Source organism: Canis lupus, chromosome 19 (assembly GCF_003254725.2).
Source record: "Canis lupus dingo isolate Sandy chromosome 19, ASM325472v2, whole genome shotgun sequence".
Lineage (NCBI taxonomy): Eukaryota > Metazoa > Chordata > Mammalia > Carnivora > Canidae > Canis > Canis lupus.
The window spans coordinates 15,588,145-15,608,475 of NC_064261.1; the positions used below are offsets into that span (position 1 = coordinate 15,588,145).

The 20,331-nt window shown below is 33.0% G+C and overlaps 1 protein-coding gene across 1 annotated transcript in view; it reads right to left on the minus strand.

Annotated features, from left to right (window-relative positions):
• FAT4 (FAT atypical cadherin 4) overlaps positions 1–20,331 on the minus strand; it is a 176,459-nt gene that overhangs the window by 149,668 nt on the left and 6,460 nt on the right. The gene's annotated exons all lie outside the window — the stretch shown is intronic.

A 20,331-nucleotide genomic window follows, 5' to 3' on the forward strand; every position in this document is an offset into this window, starting at 1 on the left:
ACACTGGTGGGAAAGTGGGAGGAGTCTGGTCCTTAGGCTGTGGATTCCAGCCCTGGCAGCTGAAAAGCAACCGACCCCATGAACTGAAGCTGCTTCATTCATCATTGTTTTCAAACCAGTGTAGATGCAGGGCAACACATCTGGAATAAACTACTGACTTGTTTCTGAAAATGTCTGCACTAACTGAAGGAGAGTAAGCTGTCAGTATGCAGAAGAGTAGATGCCCAAAATATAAGTAGATGCTCTTAAAAAAGAGCCCTTAGTATAAGAACCACCAGTGTTTTCAAAGTACGCACTGGATAGGATTTAAAACTACAAAATGATTGGTTCCTTAAAAGCTTACGTAGCTTCTACATGAAATTATGTGTAAATGCAGCAAAACATTTACGATCTAGTAACTAAAACACTCATACAATTAATGTTGGCCAGTATAGTTCATTATAACCCAATGTACAATTTCAAAATTATATGGCATTGATTTATTTGCTTTAGACATATATTCAAAATAACTGTAGATAGGTGAAACGTTCGCTGTTTAAAAATTCTGATTTAATATAATAACCAAGAAATAAAAAAAGCAGTGAAATCAATGAACAAAGTTTTACACAGTGGCATTTTAGTTTTCATTTTAGTATTTTAGTATTCTTAGCTATGGAGAAATATAACATTTTGTTTCTCTCTTCAACCAGTTGTTTTCATTATAAAGAATAAAATTATATGTGTATAATGACATCTACAACATATTTAGGTGCTAGCCATGATCACATTAAATTTTGACAAATATACTGGTTTAGGAATTTTTAATATTTAAAAGTATATTCATAGTAAATAAGAAAATAAGAAAAACAGTCTTTTAAAAAACATCTTTCTAATTCAGAAGCCTAAATTAAAATAAAATACAACGGCAAACACGATTATTTGGTTTAGAATATGAACTATGTACAAAGAACTCACCAATATTTTTCAGATTAATGGATATGCATATCCATTCATAACATATACAATTATATGTTATGAAACATAAAAATGTAGTTATTAAACTATATATATTATATAGTTATTAAACTATATAATATAGTTATAGTTATTAAACTATATATATTATATAGTTTAATATATATATATATATGAAGCAATTATGCAATAGTTTGACTGCAAATCTTGGCCACTGACTCTTACTCCTCTGTAGCACCAACCTAAATAGATTTCTCAAGATAAGAAATTATTTGCAGGTGTAATGAGATGATTTATAATGTGGATTGTATGTATTGCCTAATATAGAAAGTAAAAACCCAAAGAAGCTAAAATGGCTATCATTCAGTAATAATAATCTAATGGACACAGAGCTAGCAGTTTGAAATATAAAAAGAGCCCTAAAAAGTAGGAACACAAAACCTTGAACTTCTTAATATGAAAAACAAAACAAAACAAAAAACTAGGAGAAACCTTTTGTACATTAAATAAAAAGTCATATGCTAACTAAAAATACCTTTAAATGTATGTAATGTATCTCATGCTCTCAATATTTAAAATGCTATTTTTAGTCTGTTTTTTATAATTTAGATATATTTATATTAGAATCCAAAGCACACTATAAACTTAAAATATATCATGTAATAATTTAATAATTGCCTAAATGTTATTTTGATTAGAAGTCTACCCTGAGAATGCATTTACTTTAGGTAAGAACCAGTAGAATATAAAAGTATATTTTAATTATTTTTTTTTAATTATTTATTTTAAAAATAATTTAGTTACTAGTTTTTCTACTAAGTCAATGTGTTCCTCATGCAAAAATATTGTAAAAGAGATAACTCAGCAATTCTCACCTAGCTTTGTTTTAAAATTATAATCAAATAACTATAAAATCTCAAATCACTAGAAATATGATTATTGGTAAACTTAATGAATCCCTTTCATAGGATAAAGTACTTATTAACAATTTTAGACAGGGACACCTGGATGGCTCAGCAGTTGAGCTTCTGCCTTTGGCTCAGGGTATGATTCCGATCCTGGGATCGAGTCTCACTTTGGGCTTCCTGCATGGAGTCTGCTTCTCCCTCTGTCTGCATCTCTGCCCCTCTGTCTGTCTCTCATGAATAAATAATAAAATGCTTAAAAAAAAACAGCTTTAGACATCATAAGACATTTTATGCACACATAATTAGGCATTTCTACTTATATGTGGTTTGGTTATTCAGAATATATGAATGTCAGTCAGTGGAACAGAGTTCTGATCAGTCAATAAAGAGCTAATTGATTAAATTTATTAATGTTCAAGTAAGTTTTCAGAGTTTTGTTGGTGTTCCTAAAATTTATTTTCCCATTTTTGCTGATATAACCCTTACGTCCAATTCTGTATATATGTAATTATATAAAATATTTTCATTAACTTGACTATGAAGATTTGTGTGTGCCCTGGACGAGAAATGACCAAAATCTATCTCTCTGGTAACCACTTCAAATGACTATTTCATATTAGAATAGACCACTGGGGATCCCTGGGTGGCGCAGGGGTTTAGCGCCTGCCTTTGGCCCAGGGCATGATCCTGGAGACCCGGGATCGAATCCCATGTCGGGCTCCCGGTGCATGGAGCCTGCTTCTCCCCCTGCCTATGTCTCTGCCTCTCTCTCTCTCTCTCTCTGTGTGACTATCAGAAATAAATAAAAATTAAAAAAAAAAAGTTTTAGAATAGACCACTGAAGAAGGGACTCAGATTCCTATTATAGAGTTATAGAATCTCAATAAAATTTAAAAATAATATTACAAATTAGAATACCTAGAGCTATTATAACAATTTCAATGTCATATTTGATGACATGAAAGCTATTCTTTTAATACTTGAATTAGAACTTTTTGAGCTTATGAAAGTTTTACTCTCAAAAACATCTTTATATAAACTTCATATTGGTAAGATCTGCTTGATGCTTTAAGTTTATCAACATCAGTCACCATGCCGAAAATTTAGAAGTTTACAGATCACAAGTTAGAATGATCTTATAGTACTCTCTAAGGTGCTTCATATAAATCACTCATATGTAATATTAAGATAATCATCTATTTACTCATTCAATCATATTCAATAATGCCAAGATCATCTTTATTTTAGGAAAATTATATTTTGTATCATGTGATGGATTTTTCAAACAAAATACCTTGAAATATTTCCTGTAGTCTTTGTTCATAGAACCTCGAAGATGTCATTTCACTTAACTGTACATATTCATTTTATAAAATGAAAGAATGAAAGGACATTTAGGAAATCATTAATCTTTTGTAAATGAGGGAAAGCCACACATCGTCTCAATAAATCAATGTCTTTGGAAGACACAAAAGATTTCTGGTTTAATTCAAAATCCTTTCTTTAAAATGCCAAATGTCTCTATATTATGCAGAAGTGTTCCAGATGGCTGGGCACATGTTTCAATTAAGTGAAATTACAATTTTTTTCAAGTGTTCTTTTACTCTGTTACATATAGAATGTTGCACGTGTAACTACTAATTGTGTCTTGATTGCTGTAGGTAACAATGCTCTTATTTTTAAATACAAATGCTTTTTAGATAAGGGACAATATATATAAAACTAAAAACCATTATGCAGTATACAAGTCAGAGCTTAAAAAGGATAATGAGGGCATGATGGATTTAATTGAGGACATGATGGGATCCTAAATTTTTTAACAGTTCTATTAATGATTAACCAATTTTCTCATAAGTGTGCTTTTTGATAGCTCCCATGATTTCACTTTTCAGAAAATTTCAGAAAATTGAAACACTTGGAGACTCCACACAATAGTAATTGCACAATTATTGAAATATAATATGAAAACTAAGAGGTCTTCCACAAATAAGTCAGTAAGTTCATAATATCTCATTTACTATTAAATCTAAATCTCTATAAATTCCTATATAAATCCTATATATCTACTATCTCAGGCCACCTGATGTACTTTTAAATACACCTTATACACTCTGTTCTAAGCAAAAGGTCTTTATTTTAGTTCCTTTTAAATATACTCTCCTAGGAATGGCTCTATGAATACCTGAATACTAATAGTTCTTTCACATTGTTCTTTTCCTTGTGTCTCTCTGAAACAATTGTTTTTCCTAAGAAGTTTTAATAACTTAAAATTGACATGTTTTAACAAGAGTCTATTTTTCTCATATTCTTTCTAAATGTATAACAAATATAAAAATAGATGATAGATAAATAGATAAAAGCTGTCTTGTTAAAGTAATTTCTGAGAAGACAGTGAAGGGATACTGAAAGTCATGTAACTATTTATAACACATTTACATGAGCTTAATTAATCAAAAAATGGGCAGTGTGCATTTTATTTCAATTTACATTTTATTATTTCACTAGTTGTTATAGATACTTGCCATATCTTGACAACTATTGTCAAAATATTTTATTACTTTTCAATAGATATCAAATTAGAAAATGTATCTATCCATTAGTGCTCCATATGTTAATCTTACTACTATACTACCAGTATTACTACTTCAGAGAAGTTTTCTAAATTTGCAAAAGTGTGATTAATTGCTTGTATAAAACCTGACCTAGTATAGAATAATGGTGCCTTACAATGAGGTCTGTGGCCATTTGCATCAGAATCGCTTGTGGGAGGGGAAAAAAAAAAGACAGGTTCCAAGGACCTTTCTAGAGTCTTTTGAGAAACAGTCTGCATTTAAAATAATTATCCACATAAGGAATTCTGATGTGCATTAAGTTTTGAGAACTAATCAAATTAAAAGACATCACCATATGAAAATTAAATATTGTTAAAGTTTACACTTTGCTTCAGTTGACTATTTCCAAATAGAAAGAATAAAAGCTCTTGAAAAACTATATTGAAGGACATAATGTTTTTATATATTCTCATATTTTGTATGAGTCAGTGATACAAGTGATTTTTTTAAAAATATTTTCTAGATTTATTTGCTTAAAATCTTGCATCTATGATTTTTAAATTTATGACTCATTCCAAAAAGACTTAAAGTGATATCTGAAGAAGCATCCATGCTATTATTTGCAAATAATATGCCATGTACGGTGAATATATTAATGACCTTATTTTTTAGTTTCCAAACTGTTATCTTCGTCAGCAACTTCGGTTGAGTTGTGCTACTGGAAAGGATGAGTTTTAGAGTTGATGTCTGGGTTTAAATCTCTGCTCTGTGTTTTTCTAATTGTGTGACCCAAAGTAAGCAAATCTGTCTTTGTTAAGCCTGAGTTTTCTCATCTGTAAAATGATAATAACATCTATTTCACAGAATTATTCTGAGATTTGAATTAAAAAGCATGAATAGCCATCTGCTCTTAATAAATAAGTTGCATTGTTTTAAGGGTAGTTGCTATTATTGTTCAATAATATTATTTAATAACCATGCTGTTATTGTTTAATTACCATTACCAGAAATGGAAATAATGTTGGAGACAGATGATTAAATATAATCCCTGAGCAAATATGTCATCAAATATAAACATGTGTGGAGGCATCTTTGGGCTAAGGTAGCTCTTAAGGTCAGAGAGGGTAGCTGCACAGAATGGACCTGTATCCAAGCTGGGAGGAACTGGACACACATTAGGACTGAGAAGCCATCTTGGACCAGGTACATTACAGTATCTCTGGGGTGAGTCCAATGGTAGGCACACTTCAAATCAAACTCCATTTAGTTACAGGATGATATAGCAAATATTTTTCAAAAATGGGAAAATAATAAAGATAGGTATTGTTTCACCAATGTTTTCTCAGAATATAGAACATGAAAATAACTTCAAATAGCTTAAAGTATGCAGACAACCCCTCGTGAAGTGCAAAAACTGAAGGTTAAATAGGATAAATAATCTCAATTGCATGGAACCAGTTATTACAATTCACTGGTAAAACTTTTTTCATGATAGAGTTTTCTACACTCTCTGATAATGGTTTATGTGATGTTTGTCTTTCTATTACACTATTGCCACTTGAAAGCATGCAACTGGAAAATGCAAATTTAAATCTCTAGTACTGAACATGATGTCTGGCACATCAAACATTGGAATGAAAGAATGGAGGCGATACAAAGGCAAATAAACTGATTAAAAAATAATAAATAAGAACGAAGTCCTAACCAAGAAACAGACTATGAAATACAGAGAATAAGCTGTTACCAGAGGGGAGGTGGGTGGGGAGATGGATGAAATAGTGGATGGGGATTAAGAAGTGTACTTGTCATATCATCAAATGGTTTCACTCATATGCAGAATACAAAAAATAGTGAAAGGGACTATAAGGGAAAGGAGAGAAACTGAGTGGGGAAAATTAGAGAGGAAGACAAAACATGAGACTCCTAACTCTGGGAAACAAACAAAGGGTTGCAGAAGGGGAAGAGGGTGGGGGGGTGGATGGGGTGATTGGGTGATGGGCACTAAAGAGAGCACTTGAATGGATGAGCACTGGGTGTTATATGAGCACTGGGTGTTATACAATATGTTGGAAATTTAAATTTACACAACTTTTTAAATGTGCTTGTCGTGATGAGCACCAGGTGATACAGGGAAGTGTTAAATCACTATATTGGACACCTGAAACTAATATTATACTGTATGTTAACTAATTGAAATTTAAATAAAAACTTAAAAAAATAAGAACAAGGTCCTCATTTAGAAGTCTTTGGTTCATGCCTAGGTTACAATGTGCAGAAATAAGACTTAGCAAGGTGAACATATACATCTGGGCAAATGGCCAGGAAAAAGATAAATATCTCTTCTGTTTCTATGTCCACCTTGCACCTTAGAAGAAAACTGGAAATCCTAAGTAGGTTGAATTTTCTACTGGGAAAAGCTGCAAGAGAGCTCTCAAACTTGTTCTCATTTAAAGGCAGGAATGAAAAGATAGGTGTCATTTATCCAATTCTCAATGTTATACTCTTGATATTTTGGCTGGTCAAAGACAAAATTATCAACTATGTAAATGAAAAAGGTGACTCAATACTTATTTTAGGGGAATACCCTGTGTACATTTATTTAGTTCTCAAATCAGCTCTGTGAAATAGGTATCAAAGCATCAGTGCCCTCCTTTGAGACATCTATTTCACAGACCTGCTTTGAGAAGCTTCAAATATTGAGAAAAGTGCTTTAATATTTGACACTTTCATCAGAACAAAATTAGATAATGCTTATCTGGCTTTGTATTATATTAAAATTTTTAAAGAATCCTGTAATGTATATAAATCATGTGTAAACTTGATATTTTGAGAACTATATCACTTCCCTGTCTTAGTGAATAGACTTCCTTTCCTTACTTATGTCTTTCAGCTCAGTCAGTAATCACTGTCATTTAAAAATTATTTTTTAATCTATTATCATGAGGAAAATTACCACAGAGGTAATTTTTAATGTGCTTCTTTAATAATTTTTCTAAATCTAGAAAATAGAACTTATAAGTTTGGTTCTGTTTCCCTTCTGCATGGTATCATTAGAAATGTCCTCCCAATTCCTGCATAAACAGTAGCTATTTACATACCAGTAGCTGCTTACATTTTTTTTCTTTTAATCATTGCCTTCTGGACCACACAAGAAGCAACTGAATGTAGCATCAGTAAAAGTAAACCAAACAATCTTTTAGGAAATTCTGCATTGCTGTGTGTACTAGACATTTTTGTCACAACACTTAATAAGTGGTTAGAATTCCCTGCCTTTAACACTTGAAGACACTGTGGCTCAGAGAAGTTTAGCCTCTGCTTCAAGGACACACAGCACGAAAGGGTAAAGCCTACAATTAAAGAAAATTATTCTGACTTCCAAATTTACGTTTATTTTAGCATTTAACCATTCTTTGACAACTGCACTCAATTATTAAGAATAACATAAAACTCCTTCAGAAAGTGAAGTTACACACTAAATCCTCTAATCAAGGTTTGAAAATAGAAAAAAACTGAAGTTATGAAAATGAAATTTAAATTGTCCTTTTACTTCTTCAAATGTTTACCTGTGCATTATAACTTATACTATTGACTAATATAATGCATTTACTTAGTCCATTGTTTTCAAATACTTTGAGCCAGAAGGTAGGGACAAGCTAGGAAGTAAAATGTACAATGTGATTTATTTAATTTTAGACATGTGTAATAAACACTTCCCTCCTAGATGATTTCCTAGAAGTACTGCCCCATCCTCCACTATCTAATATCTACCACAACTTTCTATTTATTTATTTTTAACAAAAATGGATTCTCTGAATGTATTTTCTCCAGGTTGCTGAGCAACAAAATATTCTTCATCTCAGTATAAACACACTGACACATAGAAAAGTGCTGAGAAGAAAATACAATAATAGACACCTCTATCAGCTACAGCCATCTGTGTTCAGTTTGACCTAAATTTTTGGCAAGCTTGTGTTGTCCCTCCCATCCCAAACCATCTTGTCCTATAAAGAAAACTTTTACTCAAACTTTTACTCCCACTTCCTTCATATTCTGGCAAGTCAGAGGTCAAGTGGTGTTCTAAATCTGCCAGGCTCTGGACTTCAAATACTAAGGATTCATTACTTACTTGTAACCAATTACAACCTCAATGCATAAACAAATAACTTTCCCTACTTTTTATGCAAAGTAATAAAATACTCAGTTGGCATTGCAATGCGAGCAGTTCTGTCCCACTTAATCATACACATGAATTATTATTTTAATCTTCTCAGTGGAGAATTAAAGTACCATCTTAAGAAATAAAGGATGAATTAACTTTTTGTAGCAATTAAAGGACAGGCAGCTACTGGTGAAAATGCTACATTAAAGCAATACAATCAATTCAAGTAATATTTAGTAACTCTGAATCTGTTTCTAAGAAACAGACACAATCTAAGAAACAGATTGCTAGATTTGTGCCAGGTGTTTTAAATGATTGCCTTAAATTAAACAATTTTGCCTTTAAAAATACCAGTCTCCTCATAAATTAAGCTAAAATTGTACTGAAAACCCCTCTAAGTCAGGTTTTCCCCGTGATGTGCTGCAAATATGTTAATGTGAAAAACCCAACAGGGATGTTCTTTGTAGGACTATAAAATATTAACTCACCACATTAAATAAAGCCAAACATAAGCACTTTACCAATGGGAATCTCTTCTAATCCATAAATAAATAATTTGTCAGAATCATATTTTTATAATCTGTCATAACCCCACAATAAAAGATATCACAATAAAGCGAGGTTGAAAATCTGTCATTGTACTAGTGAAGGTACCATTTTTAAAAAATCATCTCTTTTTCAGTATCTATTAGATAAATTCCTCTTGGGGCTCCAGTTTTAGAAAAATCTGTACATTTTTTGTTAACACTCTTGCACATGCATGTGCATGTTTAGCCATACAACACTATGACTTCTATTCCTGATCTTATTTCTGTTTGATTTGGCCTTTAGAAAGCCAAACATAAACTCAGAAGTCTACTTAAATTATTTTGACTAAAGAACAAAGAACTATATACTATAGAACACTACACCAAGCAAGAAGGATGCACATTGTCTCTGGGTATATGCTTATTTTGAAGTTTTCAGTCAGTAGCAAAACATTTTTTTTCTTTTCAGGGAAATGTTTTAACTATGAATTAGAAAACTCTAACTTAAGAAGTTATCAGAATTTATATGTCTCATAAAACTCAAAGTAGTTTTGAAGAAAAGGTGGTTTAACCTTTGATGAAGACAGTTTGACTTCAGTTAAGAGAACTGCATGAAGCAGTTGATAAAAAATGTTTTCAAAATAAGCCCACAAAGAAACACACAATTTCATGGTAGTTGGTATTTCACTACCATCACTGAAAAATGGAGAGATGAACATTCTTCATCTAAATCAATGTAAGGCTTCATAATGAAGTGGACAATGAACAAACTAATATTTTAACTTGATTGTTTCATAAGCAACTAAGCTTCTCAGCAAAGTTTCCGGATTAACAAATTACTTCACTTTAGGGACTATAACTCTTATTGAATTATGTCAACAACAATAAAATGGTGGATGGGTAAACAGCATTAATTTAATCCCAGACTGGACAATGTGGCTTAATGTGAAGCATGTTGACCAAAGTCAGAAAAACCCAGATGTTGTCTAGATTTGTGAACACACAAAAATCATTAAATTCTCTGTGCCTTGTCCTTAAAATGAAAAGAACACCTGACTTATCTCCTTACAGACTTGTTAGGGAAATCAAGAGAAAGAAAGGCTTGCACTCAAAAACACTTTAGACACAGAAAGTTAATAGTTTAATGTTAATGGTTTTGTGCATATCTGTACTTTGGAGAAAAGAGGAAGAAAGTTACAAACTTCACTGAGTATCTCTTTTTTTCCCCCTTGCAATAAGTTATGAAATGAGTATTGTCATTCAAATTTTACAGATGAAAAAATGAGAGTAGCAGTAACAACATTTGAATTGAGATTCTTCCAAATTGAAAGCATACAGCCTGCCAACTACACCTCAATCAGGATGAATTATTAAGCAACATTTTCCCTGCTGTATTTTATTAATCAAATTTATTAATATTACTGATGTCAAATGTTGATCAAGGATGGCAAATTTGAAAAAAGACTGTACCTAAATTTATTAATAGTGAAAGTACTAATCTTTTTAAAAAGGGTCTGTGTATTCATTTTTTTGCTCGAGAGCAACATGGTTTATGATAAGATTTGCTCTTTACAGCAGAATTAGGTAAGTTCCAAGAAAATGAGAAGACATGGTAATGGTGTAGCTACATTGTGATATATAATCTAAAATGTTCTACTTCACAAAAAATATCTACAAAATAAGCATTAGTGATCCCACTGTACTTCTGACACCAACAATTTCTGAATATTGAGTTGCAGGACTCTTAGCCAGTCAAGTCATACAGCCACTGTCATTGTAGCTAGGAAAATCAGTCCTTGCCAATTAGCTAGCTTCACTAATTTCAGAAGAAGCTCCATAGCTTGGCTTAAGATATGAAAAATGACTCCTTTACTTCATCATGCATTTCTGACTGAGTTCCTAGCCTTTAAGCAGTGTATTTGCAATGTTTTCAACAGTGATTCCTTAGTTTATCAAAGATTTACTGAATGTCTGAATTGAGCCCAGCCCTATTGTAGTTATTGGGAATACAGCAGTAATAAACAGATGCAAGCCTTTCCCCTCATGGAATATATATTTTAGAGAGAAGACATATCATAAACAAAATAAAGAAATAACATATGGTTATGTTGGGTGATGACAGAGTCTAAGGAGACACAAAAGGAAGAAAAGAGAAAAAGGGAATTTGAGGGAAAGAGAACTTTGTAAGGTGACTTTGAGAAAAGATGTGAGCAAAGCAAGAAGCAAGCAGTCCAGGCAGAGGGCACAGCTAGCACACAGACTCAGAGGCAGAGGAAGCACTGGAGGCTGGGGCCTAGAGCCCTCACTGTGGTTGCTGAGCAAGCTCAGCAAGGAGAGCCAGGAGGAAAAAAAGTCAGGAAAGCAAATGACAAGAGCTGGTCACATAGGACATTCTGGTGGGAGAATGATAGGTAAAACATAATTAAAATTATAGATCTGTAAATCATATTACACACACACACACTCTTATACATGTATGATAGATGATAGATAGATAGATAGATAGATAGATAATTGAAAGTAATGAGATTGATTGGGCTCCTCAACAGAATATTGTAGATTAGAAAGGGAAGAATTTCAAGAACCGATTCCAGGGGTATTCCAACATTTAGCATTTGGGAGATAAGAGGCTGGTGCATTAGACTGGTAAATCCTATGGAAGAGGAATATGAAAAACCACAGCAGATAAGTAGAGAGCAGGTAGGATGAGAAGGTGCTACAGTGATGTTAATAAAGGAAGATTCATTCTCAATTATAATGTGAGATATGAGCAAATACTTGAAGGAAGGAAACGATCCAAATGGAAGAAAATTATCCAAATAGATATCTAGAGGAAAGAGTGTTCTATGAAGAAGGAAGGAAGGGCCAGGAGCAAAGGCTCCAAAGCAGGTGTGTATTTAGAAAATTGTAGGAATAGAAAGACACCAGTATGAGTAAAGCAATCAAGCAAGGCAAGAGAATAGAAGGAAAGGATGTTGGAAATCAATAAGAAAACGTCTTCAATAATCTAAGGAAAAGATGACAATGTCTTAGGTCAAGATAGTAATGGTAGAAGTGATAAATGATCCAGCTTCTGAATATATTTTTAAGATATCCAAGATTAGCTAAACAGATTTTACTTAGGGTGGAATCAAAGATGATTCCAGGGATCCCTGAGTGACTCAGCGGTTTGGCGCCTGCCTTTGGCCCAGGTCGCGATCCTGGAGACCCGGGATCGAATCCCATGTCGGGCTCCCGGTGCATGGAGCCTGCTTCTCCCTCTGCCTATGTCTCTGTCTCTCTGTCTGTCTCTCTCTCTCTCTCTCTCTCTCTCTGTGTGACTATCATAAATAAATACAAATTAAAAAAAAAAGATGATTCCAAGTTTTTTGACCTGAACAATTAGAAGATTGGAATTGACATCAATTGAGAAAGAGATGGCTAGAAAGTAGATTTCTACTGGGGAAGATAACAGAAGCTCAGATTTGGAAACATTCATTTAAAACATCTATTAAGAAATAATTAAACAAAAAAAAAAAAAAAGAAAGAAATAATTAAACATAATGAGTATGGAGTTGGTTATATAAATATGGTATTTAGGAGAAATATATATTGTAGAAACAAAACTTTGGAGTCATCAATGTAATATATGTTATTTAAAATCATAAGATTGATTGAAATCCTCAAGAAAATAAGTATACATTGAAAGGAGGATTTCAATAATTGATTCCATTTAGAATTTAAGGAGAGAAGCTGGTAAAGGAGGCTGAGAAGGAATTGGTCAAAGAAATAGGATTAAAAATCCAAGATATGATGACTTAGAAGTATGTATACAATGAGCACTAAGCACTGACCATTGGATGTTGAAATGTGGCTATCATGGTGGCCTTGGTAAGATCAATTTTCATTGGAGGGGCAGAAGTTAAGCCTGATGAGGTGAATTTAAAAGATAATGAGAAGAAAGAAAATGGGGATAGGCAACTTTTTCAAGAAATTTTGCTGAAAGGGAAGAAAATAAATCTGGAAGAATAGAAATATATTCCCACCTCAAGTTTATGAAATCAAAATGAAAAACTTACAAATTATAGGTCCATTTTTTCAAGCCTAACCTAAATAAAGATTAACAGGGAGCTAAAGTAATCTTACTACTAGATCATTACCTAAATTTAAATTTACTCCCTATTTCTTCAGTCAGCGGTATGAAGAAATATTGAAATATGAAAACAACTTTTTACATAGTGAAAACTGTGTGCCTAGGAGTCTACAGGAAGTATTGACCATTCTTATAATACATAGTGCTAATTAGTGCTGAAAGAGGATTAAAAGTACATATGGTGGAATTAGAGTGCTGGGTTCAAATCGTGCTTTCACTGTAAACCAGCTCCATAAACTTACCCTCTACTAGCCTCAGTATTGTCATTTTCGAATAGTGAGATGTCGTCATATATACCTCCAGGAATATTGTGAAGGCAAGACATCGCCCAGTGCTTACCACTTGTCTGACATGATGTAAGCACTTTACATATGTTAGACTCTGTAAATGACAAAATATTTCAGAAAAGAAATATCAAATAATCTGAAACAAATAATCGGTAACAACAGCATGGTTCCCAACTGTCAGTTGTCTAGCAGGGTTTGTCCATGTCCCTCAACATTTCCTGAGTGTTCCCTAAAATTTGGTTTTTACTTCTGATTGTTTCTTAAATATAGGCATATGTCTGGAAGCTGAAAAAGACTGTGTACCTATGGTCGATTCTTGATTACCACATATAAATTATCTGCCAATTAGATTACCTTTCTTCTTCATGACTTTATTGTCTCATTTTGTATCAGGATCTTAACACCAACAGTCTTTGTATAATGGTTGCAAAAATGCTAACATATGATATTATATATGTTAAGATATAATATATATTACATATGTGTATTTTATAAAAAAATACTTCTCTAATAGAACTGCTTTTACTTGTCTCCACTCCTTACACTCTCTCCTCCTTATTTAATTACTAAAATTGGCCTCTGTTGTCACAGACTGCTTAAAGCCTGAAAATATTAGAAGATATTTACCACATTTTATATCTTGGATGCTTTAAAGTACTTTTAAATTCATCTTGGCCTAAATTATTTGCTGGTTGTTCTTTTCCTATTTCCACTCACACAGTCCTAATTCTAAATACTACCTACTTTCATGGATATTATAAACAGCTGAACTTTAGACTTACTAGTTCTTGGAATAGGGGACCCACCTTCAGGCCTGTGGAATCCTTTATAGGCCCTCACAACTAATGAGGTTCCTAGGCAGTTTTTCATTGTAATGATGACAAAGTAAAAGGTGTAAACAATATGATGAAGAATTGATTCTATAAAACGCTAAGTACATATATACCTTTCCAAAATATTCCTAGAGTAGCTTCTTCAAAATCTGTTGAAACAATAAGGAATTAAAATGAGTAGTATAAAGGCCAGGAAAAAAAAAAAAGGACTAAATTAATCAGAAAATAAGTTATGTCTATGGAAATCTATTACCAACCAGAAAGACCAAATCAAGCATCTGAAGCCATATATAAATATGGAGCATGATATTGGCCATTTAATTGGCCATCAGTATTGGTGTTTGTAATACACATGTGTACACGTCTTGAAAAATTAATCACAATATTTTGTTTAATAAATTTAGAAACATATCGATAAGAAAAAATAAAACCAGAAAATAATCACAGGTTGCTTTTTAAAAAGAACACTGGAGATCAAAGCAGAAAGAGCAATAAAACGTTTTTCTCCTTTTAATATAATCTTCACATTTCATCCACTCCAACTCCATCATATTCCTAGAAGAGTAAGATTTATCATCTATCAATCCAAAAATGGATTCTCCACCTCCATAAATTACAGCAACTACTTCTAAATTGCACAGGACTATGGACTAGAAGAAGCATGACCAATACCTATGCTCTTTATTTGTCTCCAATTCCCATCCCTCATATTCTGAGTCTTTCTCCTTGCTCCAGAAACAGTCACATGTCCCAATTTGAGATTGTTACCACCACTAACTGAACCATAAAAATATATAGCATCTGTTGATGCCCATGATTGAGGCAAGTAAAAACCATGTTTCCCTTAGTTCAGACAACATATAATACTAATTTTCAAAGACTTTTTAACAATAAATAAAGGCATGAAAACAAGATTATTCAAAACATACATATACATACTCATATCTATAGAGTAAAGGGACCTTCCTTCTTTTAACAGAAACCACAGATTTCCCTGGCTTTATAGAATAGTAGGTATGATATAAATAATGGACTAATCCATATCTGGATGTGATTTTCCTTTCTATCTATCTGAATTTAAGCAAATCATTTAACCTTTCTGAGACTGTTTCCACAGCTATGAAGTGGGAATGATATTAACAGTGCATTGGTGCAGTATGTTGAGGCTCAAATAATATAATCTCAAAGCACATAGCACTTAATCACTGGACATAGCAGTAGTCAATAAATGTTATTATAATAATTATTATTATTATTTACCTGGTTCTGTTGCTCATATTTTGCCTTGTGAGGGATGATACACAAGACATACAGACATTTAATCTAAGATTCTAACTCTGATTCTTTTTTTTTAAATTTTATTTATTTATTTATTTATTTATGATAGACATAGAGACTGAGAGAGGCAGAGGGAGAAGCAGGCTCGATGCCGGGAGCCCGACATGGGACTCGATCCCGGGACTCCAGGATCACATCCCGGGCCAAAGGCAGGTGCTAAACCGCTGAGCCACCCAGGAATCCCACTAACTCTAATTCTAAATCTTCTAGAAGACAATTGTTTCTAATCTTGGTATTCAGCACTAATCTTGCAAATGTCTCATTGTTTCTCTTAGAAATCCTGATGATGTTCACTGTGAAAACACTTTATTATCCAATTGCTAAAACTCATTTCTAATTATTAATGTCATAGTCCATGCACCTATTCCAAACACACTTTTCATAGACCATTTCTAGTGGCTTTTCTTAAACTGAAATGTAAAAATCTAATTACCTAGACCAATGGTTCTCCTCAGTGAAACATGGGGCTTGAGACACATCAGAGTTCTATTAAAGAGTCCTGGGAAGTCAAAACTGTCTTCATAGGGCAGCCCAGGTGGTTCAGCGGTTTAGTGCAGCCTTCAGCCCAGGGTGTGATCCTGGAGACCTGGGATTGAGTCCCACATCAGGCTCCCTGCATGGAGCCTGCTTCTGCCTCTGCCTGTGTCTCTGCCTCTCTCTGTATCTCTCATGAATAAATAAATAAAATCTTTAAAAAAAAAAAGCTGTCTTCATAATAATGCAAAACGTTTCTTACCTTTTTCTCTGTATTGACATGTACACTAGAGGTGCAAAAACAATGATGGATAAAACTGCTGATGCCTTAGCCCAAATTAAAGTAGTAGCTCTAAAGTATTCTAGCAGTAATTGTATTCTTCAAAGCTAGGCACACACAGTAAAAATAAAATGCCAGTTTCACTTAAAAACTGAAGAAAATCTTTTGAAGAAATAGCAAAATTATTAAATTCATTAAATCTAGGCCCTTAAATCTCAATGTTTTTTTCAATATTTTGTGTGGCAGATAGTAGAATGTACATAAACCACTAATCTGTACCTAAGTACTGTAGTTGTCTCAAATAAAAACATGCATATGACTCAACTGCAAGCTAACCTAGCTGCTTTACTTATGGGATACAGTTTTTACCTGAAAGAACAACTGACAGGGAAACTATAATTTTTTAGACTTGAGTATGTGGCAGATAACTTGTTTGTTAGCAAATGAACAAAGGAGGCCTGACACTTGAAGGTAAACAATAATACATGTTGTTAATAATAAATTTTGAGATTTTTGAGTAAAAATTCAAATTTTGAAAAACTTCTAACCATTGCCATGAAGTTGAGAGTCAGTTCATATTTAAAGAGTTTTTTGAGAAGATTCTTAGCAATTATACCAGTATTTTCCAAATGATCCATTCCTGATATTTCTAAGCCATGAATAGGTAAAAATGATATAATCAAAATGCAAGATAGATCAATGTATTTTTACGTAACAAAGTATAAAAAGTTCACTAATAGGATTTCAAACTGCACATTGCAAGTAAATTTTAAGAAAGTACCACTTGTGGAGTTCTGGTGTAGTATCAAAAGAAAACTGACAGTTATATGAAAAGAATATCAACGTCATAGATCTGAATGAGGATTTATTCTTTTCATATACTTTAACTTTACTGCAGTGGAATGAATGAGAAGATGTGAGAATCCAGCTGTGTTCTCTTGAGCCAGATATTAAAGGGATTTATGAAAATATAAAATAATGTCTCTCTTTTCATTATTTTTTTTAAGTTTGGTAAAATCAAGTTTTTTTTAATGAAGTAAAAATATGTGTTTCATATTTAAATTTTTTTCTCAGTTTTAATGTTCAAAATGATATATTTTGATAGATAAGACACACCTAAACAAAAGCTCTTTGAAGTCCTTGACAATTTCTAAGAACATACTGGGGTACTAAGAAAAACAAATTTGAGAACTGTGACCTGGACACATGTACAGTATGTCCTTCCATTTAAGCCCTAAGTTCCATGTAAGACCACCCACCTAAGTTTCTCTTTCCTCTTTGAGTTTTCTGACAATTCTCAATTCACTCATAGAAGAGATAATTGGCATGTCTTTACATCCTTAGTCCAATTCAGGATTAAGATCAAGTTTATTAATTTCCCCCTTTCCCCAGCTTCTCTCTGTTGAATGATTCCTGAGGCAAAAGAAAACATTCTGGTCTTAACTCCTCTACCATCTCATTTAACTAACATGTACTGAGCACCTACTATATGTCAGGTATATGCTAGACTCTGAGATAATAAAGATCAATGAAACAAAACTTCCGGCTTTGTTAGAGGTACAAGCAAGTCCCTAAGTTGCATGTTTCTATACAACACATATTAAAAAAAGAAATGTCTATTGAAGTATTGCATCCCTATTTTTTCTTGAACCTAGAAAAATAGTACAAACTTTATATGAGCTGTTCTAACATAATCAAGACTCTTCTAAGAATACTAAGACACAAAACTGTAATAAATCTTATGTCTGCAACTCAGAAGCCATCCTCGAACAACTCCTATCCATGCCAAAGTTTTAGATATGATAAGTAGGGTAAGTGAAAGAGTACAGCTGGACAGATCTCTAGATGAGCAATATCAGAGCCACAGTCCCTAGCTCTCTCCACAAATGTCAGAGCTTGAAAAAGAATGCAGATTAAATCATTTCTCTTTTACCCACTGACCCTCTGCTTGCCCATGGAATGTGATCAGCTATGACTCTAGCCAGAAACCTGAGTAAGCAACCCAGACCTCTATCAGTGCACCTAAGTATTTAAAAAAAAAAAAAATGTACTGGAGTGAAGTTTGCACTTGAAAACAACTGAAAAATCACCTCTGACAATCAGGGGTAACATCACTTATTTTTGCACGGTAACAGTATATTAATTGTTTGAGCAGAAGGAAGAAAAGAACTTTACTGTATATACTTGAAAGATACAACCAATAATAATATGAAATTCTAGCTCCCAACTACTGCTTTCAATATTCTTTGGAGAAACACATTTGCTTTTAATTATAGGAGTGGTTGGAGCTTGGAAACTCAAACTTGGTTTACAATTTCAGCACTTTAGTTCACAGAAAATACCCTGACAGTTTTTTTGACTTAAAAAAAAAAATCATCACAGTGAATTATCCCCAGACTTTTAGAAAAACAGGGTGCAGTAAATATGAGCGACTTTTTCTATTGATATTATTTGATATGAAAAATGTAACAGACATACTATCCCCTATCACCAACAATGATTTATAATAATTATTTTTCAATTCTCATGCTTATTGCAGATACAGCACCATTTAATAAATTTAAGCCAAGCCGATCTTTGCATATCTAATGAGTACGTAACAATACAAAATAAATCTAATGATACCAATGGGCATTTATTTCTCACTCTCCATGTTGTTCTAATAAAATGTAATGCACTGAACCAAACAACAACAGCAACCAATAACATAATTTGTTTTACCATTTAACAAGTTCATCTAAAGTCTAGAATGACTTATTTGCCTGTTTTTAATAAATATTTCAGTTTTCTAACTAATTAAATCTCTTTATCTAATAAATAATCCCAGAGAAGGAAGGTAGAAATAGGGGATTGGCTAACGTGAGGGATAACCCGAAATCAATATAAAATTACATTTAATTCATGGTCTAAGTTAAACCAAATAGCTCGACATATAAGACCCATGTTAAGATCTTTAAAAAGCTAATTAGGTAAAAGAGGACATTTGGGTTAGAAGTCCCTTCAGGGCTATGTATATAAGATAAAGCTGAATTTCAGTTAGAATTATATCTCTAAGAATTATATCTCTATTAAGAATTATATCTCTAATTATATCTCTAATATCCTCTAGGCCATGAATATGCTGCTCTATCTGCAGAATAGATACAGCTAGCTATTATGAAAAAAATCACAAGGGGTTCAAAAAGATAATAATAATAAATGAACATTTTAAATGAAGAAAAACCCTCATCCCCTGCCCCCCTCCCCCCCAGGGGGAAAAAAAAAAAAAAGAAAGAAAGCAAGAAAACAAATACGTAAGCCTCAATTTCACTAGTATATTGTGCCTGGATTATTGCCAAGTATCACAAACCACATTTGATATTTTATGTTTTTGGCTGAGTGACACTAGAATGTCTTTGAGGGGAGTGAGGAGGGAAAAAAGAAACTTAGCAAACAGGGAACAAGAGCTTTCCAGAGTGTAGCTATGTGATTTCTAGTTGATCATCAAAACAACATTGGAAGTAGTTTAATGAAAATGCAAATCAACAATACACAGAGGTAGTAGCCTAAAATATACCCCAGAGAAGGCCAAGCTTAGAATTCTTTAGGCATATGCTAGCAACCCTAACTTCTTACCCATCCACAGACAGAACAACATGTGCCTACAGCATGGTACCAAACACAGATTTGTATCAAGAAGCACCCTCTAATCTCTGATAATTCACAGCATATTACATGCTTTTATTCAAGAGGGAAGAGAAAGGATTACCCTAAGTCAGAAGATAGTGCCTCAAACGTGAAAGCAGATGAAATCAGGAATCTCCCCAAACTTGGCTCAGCACGTTAAAATTAGTCACTGTCTATAAAGAAACTGCCAAGACTGCTGAGGATGTGAAAGTTAATACTGT